This window comes from Nanorana parkeri, unplaced genomic scaffold (genome assembly GCF_000935625.1).
Source record: "Nanorana parkeri isolate BGI_ZX_2015 unplaced genomic scaffold, ASM93562v1 scaffold663, whole genome shotgun sequence".
NCBI lineage: Eukaryota > Metazoa > Chordata > Amphibia > Anura > Dicroglossidae > Nanorana > Nanorana parkeri.
In genome coordinates, this window is record NW_017306931.1 from 119,485 (window position 1) to 132,423 (window position 12,939).

At 47.0% G+C, this 12,939-nt stretch overlaps 1 protein-coding gene across 1 annotated transcript in view; it reads right to left on the reverse strand.

The window, feature by feature from the left end:
- Positions 1-6,862, reverse strand: part of TAOK1 (TAO kinase 1) — a 79,900-nt gene extending 73,038 nt beyond the window's left edge. The window contains exon 1 of the mRNA XM_018563431.1: positions 6,762-6,862. The gene's annotated coding sequence lies outside the window, so the exon portion shown is untranslated. The remainder of the gene's footprint in view (positions 1-6,761) is intronic.
- Between the last annotated feature and the right edge of the window lie 6,077 nt (positions 6,863-12,939).

Genomic DNA, 12,939 nt, shown 5'->3' on the forward strand with positions numbered 1-12,939 from the left:
GTGGATGGGCAGGAAATGTGAGGCGGGGAGGAGGTGCGGCGTGTGGAGCGTGGATGCTAGCGGGTCTGGCAGTGGCGAGCGTGAGGAGGAGGTTGCCGCGCACAGCGCGTGGAGCTCTGAACAGGGACAACTGATTGGAAGCCGATTAATCGATTATTGGAAAAGTTGACAACTTTTTCAATAATCGATTATAATCGATTATGTCGATTAGTTGTTGCAGCCCTACACCTGGTCAGCAAGTGGTTAAACAAGACCCGTCCATTTACTTGCCTAAGGCTGGCCGTACACTGCTCTATTTTTTACGTTCAACCCGCGGAGCAAATTCCTCCATCAACACTACAAGTGTGTCAATCAAGGAACCCTTGCCGTTTGCAATGTATTCCGACTGTCAGAATACCCGAAAATAGCCGGGAGCTCATTGGCTGCCGGCTCTATTTGTACGAAGATTTTCCGACCGGATCCTTCGATCAGCTGATCAAGGGATGCTGGCCAAAAAGTGTGCAAACAGCGGCACCTGCTGTGCAAATTTTCGGCCAGTTCATCAAAAACCCACAGATTTCCCAGCAATGCTCTGCTGATGTAACCTTCCCAGGATGCAATGCTTGGGCACATTACATCACTTTTGCCAAAGAGAACCAGGAAGTAGAAAACAAGAAATTGTAGGTAAAATGAAAATATGTTTGTTTAACTAATGAATGTAAGAGGATGATTTCATATCAGAATGCAGAGCTACATGCTGATGTGATTTTTTTAGTCAAACAGGGGTAAGGGTCCATTTTAAGGCCGCATTCCGGCCCAATTCTGGCCAGAACGCACTGCCTCGCATTGCGGCCGGCTCACTTTTTTGTGGGGCAGGAGGGGGCGTGGCAAACCATTGAAGTGAATGGCACCGTAGCCACGCCCTCCAGCCGCACGGCACATTATTCGCCCCGGTCCGGTCCGATCAAAATAGTGCTTGCAGCATTTTGATCGGACCAGACCGTAGGCATAATGTGCCTTGCGATCTCGTGCAGCCTATTGCATTGCAGCCGCAATGCGAGGCAGTGCGTTCTGGCCAGAATCGGGCCGGGAACGCACTGCATCTGGTGTGAACGAGGCCTTCCTGTATCACAACCTCTTGGTCAAGTTGAGGATCCTAAATCTCTTCTGCCTCCAGTCATCCAACATACCAGGTGTGTTGGAAGATTATTAGCTGAAAGGACTACTTGGATTATAGCGAAGCAACGTGAGGGCCTGTGTCATCAGACTACTGAAAGTATTCTTTGATATTATGCCTGTAGACACTGACTGGGTTTTTGGTTGAGCAGAATATAAAACAAAAAGGGCAGTCGGGATATCACATAGATGCACTACACTACAGAAAGCATTTTCCAACAAAATTTGCATTTCTATTTACACCGTTAAAGCAAAGTGTATTTAACAATAAAAAAGGCTACATATACACACAAAACAAAAAATTTTTTCCCACATTATCAATTTCACAAGCGTCCTTCTGCATTTCGAAAAACAAATTATGGCTACCAAGTAACTTATTCATAAACAACAAAATAACTACTTGTTGGACACTATGGACTTGTTGCAAATAGTGATAAATCAAAAACTAGGTTGAATTTTCCAATAAAAAAATAATACACATCAGCAAAAACCAGTGAATGCTTTGACAATCTATGATGTGTTAATTGTATTCATTTCAATGTAATCTTTGTGTGGAGAGTCCCATCTCATCAGGAGATGCAGGACATCAAGCATGTCATCTCTATAGTAGTACTGGCTGCCATGCAATTTTGTAGTGCACGTCAGGTGACAAAACTTGCCCAAACGAAGTATCCCCATGTCCTCTGAACATTTTAAGTTAGGTTTTAATTAATTTCATTGAAAAAAAACACAAAATACATAACTCTCATTCAGTAAAGCATGATGGTGTCAACAGGCCCTTAAAATGCACTTATTTGTCAGCATACATGAGCTCCTCTGCTTGTTGATATTTGTAACTTTTTCACCATAAATGTACACCTCCATATAATACCATTATTACAATACAAAACAATGTAAATGTTTTCTTGACTTCTAAGATGTTAGAGCAGGGGCCCCCAAAACTTTCTAAACAAAGGGCCAATTCACTACAGACCTTTACCCCCTTCACAACAGCATACAGCTCTGCATGCAGATATGAAATCCTCTTAACATTTATTAAACATTTTGCTTTTACTTACAATTACAGTTTCTCTACTTCCTGGTTAAAAGGAGAACTATGGGGGTCAGTGTTTTTCCCCATAGTTCTCCTCAGGGTAACGGGAGGACACAAACTAGCGTCCTCTCGTTACCCTAAGCTCAGTTACCCTAGCTGTAGCTCGCGGTATACTGAGACGCCGCAGCCGGAGCGGATCCCGACTTAGATGACGGGATCCGCCCAGCTGCGTGAGTGACAGCTGGCTCTGCCTATCTAGAGGCAGAGCCAGCTGTACCCGCCCCCTCCCCCGTCCGTTCCGCCAGTCAGCGCTGGCAGATCGGAGCGGGGAATCCAGCCCCTCCCCTTGTCACGGCAGAGAGCCGTGACAGGATCGAGAGGTGAGCGAACCCGGTATGTGTTCGCTCACCTCCCGATCTACTGAGCCGACCTGTGACAGTCTCATTGTCACAGGTCGGCTAGAACTATGAGGTGAGTGAAAAGCACTCACCTCATAGTTCTCCTTTAAGTAAGGCACGGGTGATGTAGCCCTGTCCTCACATATGGATCCTGGGAAGGCTACATCACGAGTGCCTTCATGGGAAATCTCATCGGTAAACTGCAAAATCTTGCAAGATCACAGAGGAAAGTCGTTTTATCTTCCCGAGATGATGACACGTTTCAGGAGGCAGACTTAAGGTGGCCATACACCTTACAACCATCGGACGACTTTCGTTGTGCGACGGTTGTAAGGTAATTAAGATCTCGTACGAACTGCCCATCTTGGACAGGCAGATCGTACTTGCGATCATCCGATGATTCTAATGCTGAGCGGACAGTGTGCGCTTGCACACACAAAAAAAAAAAGACTTTAGGGAGGTCAGCCTATGACTAGTGGGTGTGAAAAATGCCTTGGCATCAGTGGAAGTAAACAAGGGCTCGGGCTATGTGGTCAACAAGAGGAAAAAAGAAAAAAAGTAGGAAAAAATGGCCTAACGTCTGTGGTCAATGGGAGAAGCAATAACATCCCATCCGATTGTCGGTATCAGATCGGTGGGAGGAATGGTGTCCTATCAATTACGTCACTGAGAAGAACTGAGCCCCCCTCAATGATGTCAGTGAGAGGAAACATGCCTCATCTTTGGCGTTTGTCAGAATAATAGTGCCCCATCGTGTTGGTGGGAGAAAAGGGCCACCAAAGCCAGATAAGGACAAACAAAGGGCCACATCCGGCCCCCAGTCTTGGGGATCGCATATTAATACATGTCAATCACTGATCACAATCTCCACTGGAAATATTATACATACAAAAAAAGTGTTTGACACATTTTTAACAAAGCAGCTCAACTCAAGCTAGAATATTGCCTGGATGAATGTAAGATAAAGTTGAAGATTAATATACGGAGAAATACATAATGTTATTTGGGAGACAACAGTTATGATGCTTAAATGTATTTTTCACCGGATTTTATTTTTATAAAGTTTGTATAAGTATGTTTATTGAAATAAAAATATATTGAACCCAAAAAAAAAGCAGCTCGACTGATCAACAACTATGAGACATTGGATTATCGTTACTGCTGAAATCAACAAAATGAAACACTTGTAAGTACACTATTACCTCTATTTCCACCCACAATCTCATAAGATAAGAGCTTCTTAAGCAGCTGAGCAGCAAAAGCATAATAAACATACATTTGGTAAACCTTTTTATTTATTTACTCAAAACAAAACCATTTAGTAACACATCACCTAAATGTATTATAAATGGCTACACTGGACCTGAGACAATGATGTCACCATGGACACTAAAAATAACTTGTCAGGTTAGAAACGACCATACTGATGTAATTCTGGTTATGAGTAAATGTCAGCTGGTAAACAAAACAACTTTTAGGTGAAAGATTTTGGAAGAACAAAGCAACAAAAAAAATCCTATTTGTAAATAAGTAAATTGCCACCATGGACACTCATGGAGTAAAGCAGAGCACAGTCCCTTGCACACAGCTTTCATTGGCAAGATTTTATCACGTACACCTCAAACAGGTACATACAAAAGTACAAGAGCCCTAATAATGACATCACACGTGGACTGCTGATTATATCTATGCATCATATCCAGGATACAACCAAAACATGCTACTGGCAACAAAAACAAGCCGTTAATGAAAGCACAGCACTACATACAGGCATGCATTAGGTGGGGCTAGAAAGTAACTAAGGATAAAGACAATGAGAATGATTTTCTTTGTTATTAAATGTAAGTATGTGGTGCCACCAACCTTTCTCTAAGCTCCTTCCGCTGCCTTTGCAGGCCTCCCCCTCCTCCCCTCCAATAACATTTACAGTAACAAACACACATCCAGGCTGTGTTTGTCAGGAGAGGATAGTGGAGATCTGCAGCACTGCAGCACTCAAGATACAAACACAGAAATAAATAGAAAGCAGAAGAGAGGCAGGGAACATTCCTGAGGCTCAATTTAGCTGTGAGCCTTGGCACTGACGATTACAATGCAATCTTTATTAATAAAAGCAGTGAAAAACGAAAGACTGCAATGTTCCAATGGCTGCCCCGGATCCTGCTTCATCAGTGACACCTCAAACAGCCAAATCCACAATAGCCCAACTGACAGAACAGAGAATCTTAACCCAACGGCGGCTGTGCAGCAATCTGCTGCATTTTACAACCTTCTGCTTCTATATGGTTACATTGTTGTCACAAGGCCTCCTGATACTAACACAGCTTTACTGACACTGACTACAACAACACAGAACTGGACAACAGGAACATACCATGCCCTGTCTGAGAGACATAAATGTAGGACCCCGAGTGTCAGCCTCTGCCAGGGCCCAGAACCCCGGGCGTCAGCACCTGCCAGGGCCAAGGAACCATGAGTGCCATATGCCATGGACAAACTACTGACTGCCATAACCTGCAATGGACAGACCCCCCACTGTTAGATCCTTTACCACTCCCTAAATAATGCAATTCCCAATACAATGTACAGCTCACATGAACTTAAAGAAAAAAAGAAAAAATGTTGTCCTAAGCAAGAGCCAATGTTGGGAGTGTGCAACCCAATACATGCACTGACAGGAAGAGACCTGAGCACAATCTACATGGAAACGTGCTGGGTGATCTCTATATAAATGCGTGGCACCTCAGTGTGCCTCTTACATGGCTACGTGACCCTAACAGTCAACATGTGTAGAAAATAGACACGTCGTACAAGTGTGACAACCTAATGCCAGATCACACAGGGACTCAATACGGACCAATGTGTCACGTTCCACAGTACTATAGTCAGTCACTGAACAGGTGTCACTGTGCCCAAGGTGTACCGCACTGCTGTCACTGCGGCCAAAGCGCCGGGGTCACCGCACCGGTGTCACAACCCACAGCGCTGGGGTCACCGCACCGGTGTCACAGCCCACAGCGCCGGGGTCACCGCACCGGTGTCACAGCCCACAGCGCCGGGGTCACCGCACCGGTGCCACAGCCCACAGGGCCGGGGTCACTGCAACGGTGCCACAGCCCACAGGGCCGTTGTCACAGCCCACAGCGCCGGGGTCACCGCACCGGTGCCACAGCCCACAGGGCCGGGGTCACTGCAACGGTGCCACAGCCCACAGGGCCGGGGTCACTGCAACGGTGCCACAGCCCACAGGGCCGGGGTCACTGCAACGGTGCCACAGCCCACAGGGCCGAGGTCACTGCAACGTTGTCACAGCCCCGAGGTCACTGCACCGCTGTCACAGCCAACAGCACTAGGGTCACTGCACCGGTTTCACAGCCCACAGGCTCGGGGTCACCGCAGCGGTTTCACAGCCCATAGCACCGGGGTCACTGCACCAGTATTACAGCCCATAGTGCCGGGGTCAAAGCCCACAGAGCCGGGATCCCGCACCGGTTTCACAGCCCACAGAGCCGGGGTCACTGCACCAGTTTCACAGCCCATAGCGCCGGGGTCACAGCCCACAGAGCCGTGGTCACTGCAACGGTGTCACAGCCCATAGCGGCAGGGACACTGCACCGGTGTCACAGCGCCGGGGTCACTCACTACCCACATCATTTGTGTCACATCACTGGTGTCACAGCACCGTTGTCACTACACCCAGCATTGGTGTCAGGTCTACAGCACCAGTGTCACAAGATGCTGTAGTGTTGTCACTGCACTGGTGTCACACAAACTCAACATTTCCTGTCAGGGTGTCTGAGGGAAGCAGTCACAGCCCTGACTTTCCTCCAGCAGGATAAAACTGCTGAACTCCACGATCATGTGCACTCCTCCCATAATCCTGTTCTTGTCATCATGGAGCAGTTTTCCTAAGGTACCATGGACCCTTCAGCTCTGCTGGTCCCCCAGGGCCTGTGATACCCAGCCCTCGTGTGTCCCAGAAGAGCACAGAGGACTGACATGGGCCAGGCTCCTAGTGTCCGGGGAGGAGGCCTCGGGGAGTGCCCCCCACCTCATGTTTACCCCCGCACCAGGGAAGGGCAAGGCCTGCTCTCTGCCTCCTCCACAGCAGGCCCGGCCGCAGCCAGTCATGTGTCCCCCCCGCTCCACGGTCACGGCGGAACAGCCTCGTTTACCTTCTTAGCAGCGGCGATCCGGAGCGGCCTCGGACAGATTCCCAAAAAGAGAGCTGGGGAGGGGCGGCAAGAGGGCGCTGCGAGCACCGGAAACAAAGGCCGGCCCGGGGCAAGGGGGGCGGGGACTCAAAGGGGAGGGGCCACCGTCACTGCTCGTAGCGGTCTGCAGAGGTGACCGTTCGGCTCCCGCCTCCTCCTGGTGTGGAAGTAGGGCGGGCGCTGGACGCCCAAGATGGCGCTGCGCTGAGAACGGAGAAGGCGGCCGGGAGCGGCACCTCCGCCACACTGCCTGTGGCCCGCCTTCCTCCTCCACCCACCCCCGACCTGATTTCCTCTCACCGGCCGAGCGCACCGTACGGCCTGTCCCAGTCCCGGCCGGGTGTGTTCATGTGTCTGTACCGCCAGGAGTGCTGCTAGGCCTGCACCGTAGACTGGCTGCAGCTGTCAGATGGCCACACACGTATCGATGTGATCAACTAGACTGAACCATTGACCGATCCCCCTCGATGTGATCAAACCTGAGAGCTCTCAATTGATTCCAACTCTGCTAAAACTAAGTTCAGTGTCCATCGCTTCTGACCAATTGAACAAATATCTGCAGAGATCCCTTTTCAGATCAATGAAATGATCGTCTTTAGTTGTTCACATTTATAACTGTTATTTGTATTTAGTCAATAAAATGTATAACATTACCGTGTGTTGTATCATTCTAAACCGGGGCTGGGTAACTGGTCCTCCAGCTGTTGTGGAACTACAAGTCCCATGAGGCATTGCACGACTCTGACAGTCACAGGCTTGACTCCCAGAGATAGAGGCAAGATGGGATTTGTAGTGAATGCACCCTTGGAGGGTGGGAGTTGGCCACCGCAGTACTAAACTTGATTGCTGTTGTATGGTAAGCCCTTACCATCTTGTCTTGAATTGTATTGTGATTGTAATGTCTTCCTTATGTTGTAAAACGCTCCGCAAACTGTTGGCGCTATATAAATCCTGTATACTAATAATTGCTTATTGTATCTAAATCGATGACAAATTGCTGCATGTATGACCACTGTCTGAGCTAGGTGTTCTCGGCCAGCTCGGGACACAGACAATCCTATTCCCATAGATCTCAGCGTCCTTTGTTTGAAGGCAGTTTTCCCTTTTCTCGGTTGTACAATCTTCTAGAGAAATGTTCCCCACCAATACCCTGTTTCCCCGAAAATAAGACCTAGTACCATTTTTGGGAATTGCTAAAATATAAGACCTACCCTGAAAATAAGACCTAGTTGTGACCATTCCCAAAGCCGGTGGTGGCATAAGGGGGAACTTGAAGAGCCGCGGGAGAGAATCAGCCGTGCCAATGAAGCCAGAGGGAGCAGAGCCGCATAAGCCGATGCTTCCTCTATAGCGCCGGCTCCTGCCACAGGCGGAGTGATACCAAATACACTCCGCCTGTGAGGAATCCATAGTGAATGCGTTTCGCTCATTCTGGCCAGCGATTGTTAGCAAATTGCTCATGGAAAGATATGGCACCCCTGATTGCCCTGATCATCCTATTCTTAACTTTGCCATTTTGGATTTGCATTAACTTTGGATTGTTGTACATTCAAAAAAAAAATAAGACCTACCCCGAAAATAAGACCTAATGTGTTTTTGTTGAGCCCAAAAAAATATAAGACGGTGTCTTATTTTCGGGGGAATCATGGTAGATACTGTGTCCGGGAGTGTCTGTGCTAGGGTTGTCCTCTGTCTAGTTATGAACGGACGGAGCAGTTTTTGTTCCCGTTGTCCGGTATGCAGAATTGCTATGTACAGTCTGTACAGCTTTGTATTCTGCACAGGAAGCTGGACCTCCACCTACTGTAGAAATGATCGGGGTCAGCTTGTCCTCTGGTAACCCCCATACTCAGGATTACTTCTCCTTGTGTTGACAGCCGCACTATGTGCATTCCTTCTCTGCTCTCATACCTGAAAGTAGCATTAAACTCACACTTTTCTTCAATAATGAATCCAAATCAAAGAAATATGCATCGAACAGCAAAGGATTCCTTTACATTTTAGAACAAACACTTCCATCCATCAGGTTTCTGAACAGCTCCAACTCTCTCAGCTTAGCTTCCCTTAACTTCCTGCCCAGCACAAGATCATAATGGACAGAGCAGGCTCCTACAGCTGTCCATATATTACAGGAGTGGGCAACTCCGGCTGTTGTGGACCTACAAGTCCCATGAGACTGTTACAGTCATGACTTCCTGAGGCATGTTTGGATTTGTAGTATAAGCACAGCTGGAGGGCCGAGTTACCTACCCCTGATCTACTAGCTTGTAGAAGGAGGTGGGAGCTGGGTGGAGGGGAGTGACTTGCCGTTCTGTGTTTCGTAGATTTCAATGGAACCGCTTCAATGCAAACGGCCAAAACCGCCCTTTTAAAATTTGCACGGAAATCGCGCTGATCCGCAACAGATGTGCAGCTTGAGTGAGCGTATGGCCACATACTCCCATAGAGAAGAACAGGCTGCTGCGTACAATCACACGCAGCACCTGTCCTTCCTGGGAGCGGCCGTGCACGCCACACGGATCTGAACAGGCCGGCTCTCATCAGTGTGAATGAGGCCTAAAACAGGGATATCAGGGACCAGGAGATAAGACGACTCTGCAAAAGAGTAAAACTTTTAAACATCAAGGAGCAGCATCCATTGTAAGTGATTTCATCAGCATTTGAAATGGATTAAAAACATTGACTTGACTTTAATATCACTTTAAAGCAGGGGTAACAAACCTCCTGCCCTCCAGCTGTGGTGGAACTACAAATCCCATGAGGCATTGCAAGATTCTCACAGACATGACTCCCGAAGAGAGATGCATCATGGGATTTGTAGTTTCACCACAGCTGGAGGTCCCGAGGTTTGCTGCCCCTGCTTTAGAGGCTACATTTACCTTTCTGAACATGTCTGTGCTTGTCAGAGTCTTGCAAAGCATCATGGAACTTGTAGTTACAGAACAGCCGGAGTGCTGATCTTGCCTGCCCCTGTTATAAATCGTGTATACATTTTATAATTTGGCATGGCTACACCCACACAGCCACGTCATCCATTCACAGGTTCGTCATCCCTTCAACAGGATCTGTGAATGGAGAAACTACAATGGAATACTAGTGTGGTGACATCGCCTCACGTGTAGTCCATTCATTCGTCTTCTTTTCCATGTTACTGAAAGGAGAACTATGAGGTGAGTGATTTCCACTCATCCTTATAGTTAGAGCCGACCAGTGACAAAGAAGCTGTCACAGGTCGCTTCTATTGATCGAGAAGTGAGCAGAAACATGCCACTGATCCGCTCACTTCCCGATCATCTCCCTGCAGTGAGCGGTGACTGTGAGTCACGGCTCCCCGCAGGGATTCTCCCCTTTCCGATCCTCAAGCACTGAGTGGAGGAACCGACGAGGTGGGGGCTGGCTCTGCCTCTAGATAGGCAGAGCCAGCTGTCACTCACGCAGCTGGGTGGATCTCGAAAGTATTCTCGGGATCCGTCCCGGCTGCGGCGCTCTCAGTATATCGTGGGCAATACTGAGCTTTGGGTCACGGGAGGAGGTTAGTATATATCCTCCTGTTTCCCTAAAGAGAACTATGGGGAAAAACACTTACCCCATAGTAGTGAAGTGCCGTGCCTTCTGTGCTGGGTGAGTCATCCCCCAGCCCGCCGAAGCTCTGCCCCCGCTCCGCCCATCCCGAAGAAGCTCCACCCCCATCCTACCAAATTTTTTTTATTAAGAAGTATGCAGTTTGTTTTTTGTAAAGGTGGCATATCCCTTTAAGCCGATCATACACTGTGTGTCTTTTTCACATTCAGCCCCATAGGCTGAGCCCCCCCCCCAAAAAAAATATGCCCCTGTCCACGTTAAAAGGGCAAATACCTGAAGCTGCTGCTGATTGGTTGCAGTCACCATTTATCTGAGAATTGTCAGACCAGATCCTTCATGTCAATTTAAAAAAAACTATTTTTGTCATATGACAGGGGCCACGCAGTCAGCAGGACTCAGATGACATGTGACAGTGTATGGATAGCTTTGTATAAGACAGGCACCTAGTAGAACTTGGTCACATTAAACAGGACTCATCCCATAATCTTAAAGATGTTTCTCCACGTCTTCAGCAATGTTCTCTCTGACTCCAGTCACCTGACAGGAAGTGCAGAGGAATCTCCTCTGGGGGTTAGTAGCATCACCTCGTAGAGTACTGCAGTCCACAAGACAGTTCAATGAGGTTTATACAAAACTCATGCGTCGCCAGCAGTTTATTTCCTCAAATGAGTGCGATGTGTCTAATCAGCGGCACAAACAAAACACCATCAGCTGAGCTCTACCTAAACAGGACATAACCCTCTCTAAACATGAAATAGCATACATTCAGCCAACCGAAAACTTGCAGTATTTGCGTAGCAAACCACCAAACTGCTCATAGTTTCAGGTCTGTCACAGCTCCAGATTCTATGTGATCTATCTTTTTTTACAGACCAGGGGCAACCTTAGCTTTCCAGCTGTGGTACTACAAATCCCATTATGCCTATGTCTTGCAGAGCAAAACTTGTAGTTCCACAACAGCTGGAGTGCCAAGGTTGCCTTGTTATAGACTGAGGACCCATTTTAGGTGGCCATACACTGTGCAAATTTTGTCCGGTTCCTCAAGACAATGTGCACAGTGGGTGCCACTGTCTGCACCCTATCGGCTGGCATACCTCGATCAGCTGATTGAAGGATCCGGTCAGAAAATCTTTAAACTAAAGCTGCCCATACACCTTACAATTATCTGCAGATTTTCTGTGGTCAGATGGAAAAGGTGCAACAGATTCCTCCATCTACACTTCACTGTGTGGGTGTAAATAATCTCCAACCGGGCCAATCTGTTGCACTTTTTCCATCTGACCAGTCTAGGGGCTGGAGAAAAATAGATTACTTACCTGATTCCCACTCCCGCCAGCTCCCTCTGGGCCACTAGACCAGTCCCCTCACCCCCTTTTCTCCGGCGGACCAAGGACTGCTGACGTCATCACCTCTAATGCAGGTGCAATAGATCTGCATTCGACGTGAGGATGCTGAGCGAGATTCTACCAGTTGGAGTGCAACTGAGGACAGGACTGACTGGTGGGGGATCAGGTAAATAAATCTGCTTTGCTCCAGTCCCCATAAGCGAACACAACTCTTGCAGTACATGGGTAGCTGCACTGTAATGGTACTTTTTTTATTTGCCTGGAGATGGGCTTTCAATCTAAAATGTAATAAATATTTGAGTTTCAAAGCACTGTAATAAATCTGTATTTTAATAACCACAGAGCCTAGCATAAGGGAAAATAATGCATGATATAAAGGTGCCCAAGACTTGTAATGCACCACATACCAAGGACCCATCACCTACATTGTTGTACAAAAAAGAACCGTAGTTGCAATTTCAATTTCCTTGTTTTTCGTTTCCCTGTTTAGTTACTAAATAAATCTACAGCCCTGCTTAGCCTGTTTGAACTACACCCGTGTGCTTACAAATATGTAGTCTTTCAAAATTCTTATTTTAACCTTTTCAGCAGTTCTTACTTTGCTTTCTGGTATACTGGTCTATCTCTGTTTTCTTTCTATTATATAAAAATCAGTTCTTAATTATGAGTGCCAAACATTGCACTTTATACGATGAAGGGAACTGCAGTACGCCCCCCCATACACATGGCAGATACGGGCATCGGATCAAGGTAAGTATATATCTGTGGAGGATGGGGGGGGATCTGTTAGGTCATGGAAGGGGAGCAAAAAGAATTTGGGCACTCTGTCTGAAAGTGTACGGCAGCCTGTCTACTTTGATAGCCGGTCGCGCCAATGTACAGATAGTTTATTTCTTCACACGAATACAGTGTATGATCACCTATCATTTCTTTTTCCCTTCTGAAAAGCTAATGCACCAATATTCTGGTTATGCCATAAATACCTGCTGTTATTTTGGTGTGAAACAGATGGTAATGTTTCTGCAGTATTGCATTTATAAAAGACAATAAAGAATGATTAAATTAAAAAGATTTAAAATCATTTTGCACATTTTCTAAGAATAGTGCAACCCAAAAGCAAAAATATTCTTTTTTTTTAGGTAACAAATAGACAACAGTAGCTAAAGTGTATTGGTTTCCATGTGGGAAGAGTAACTAATTGACAAATACAA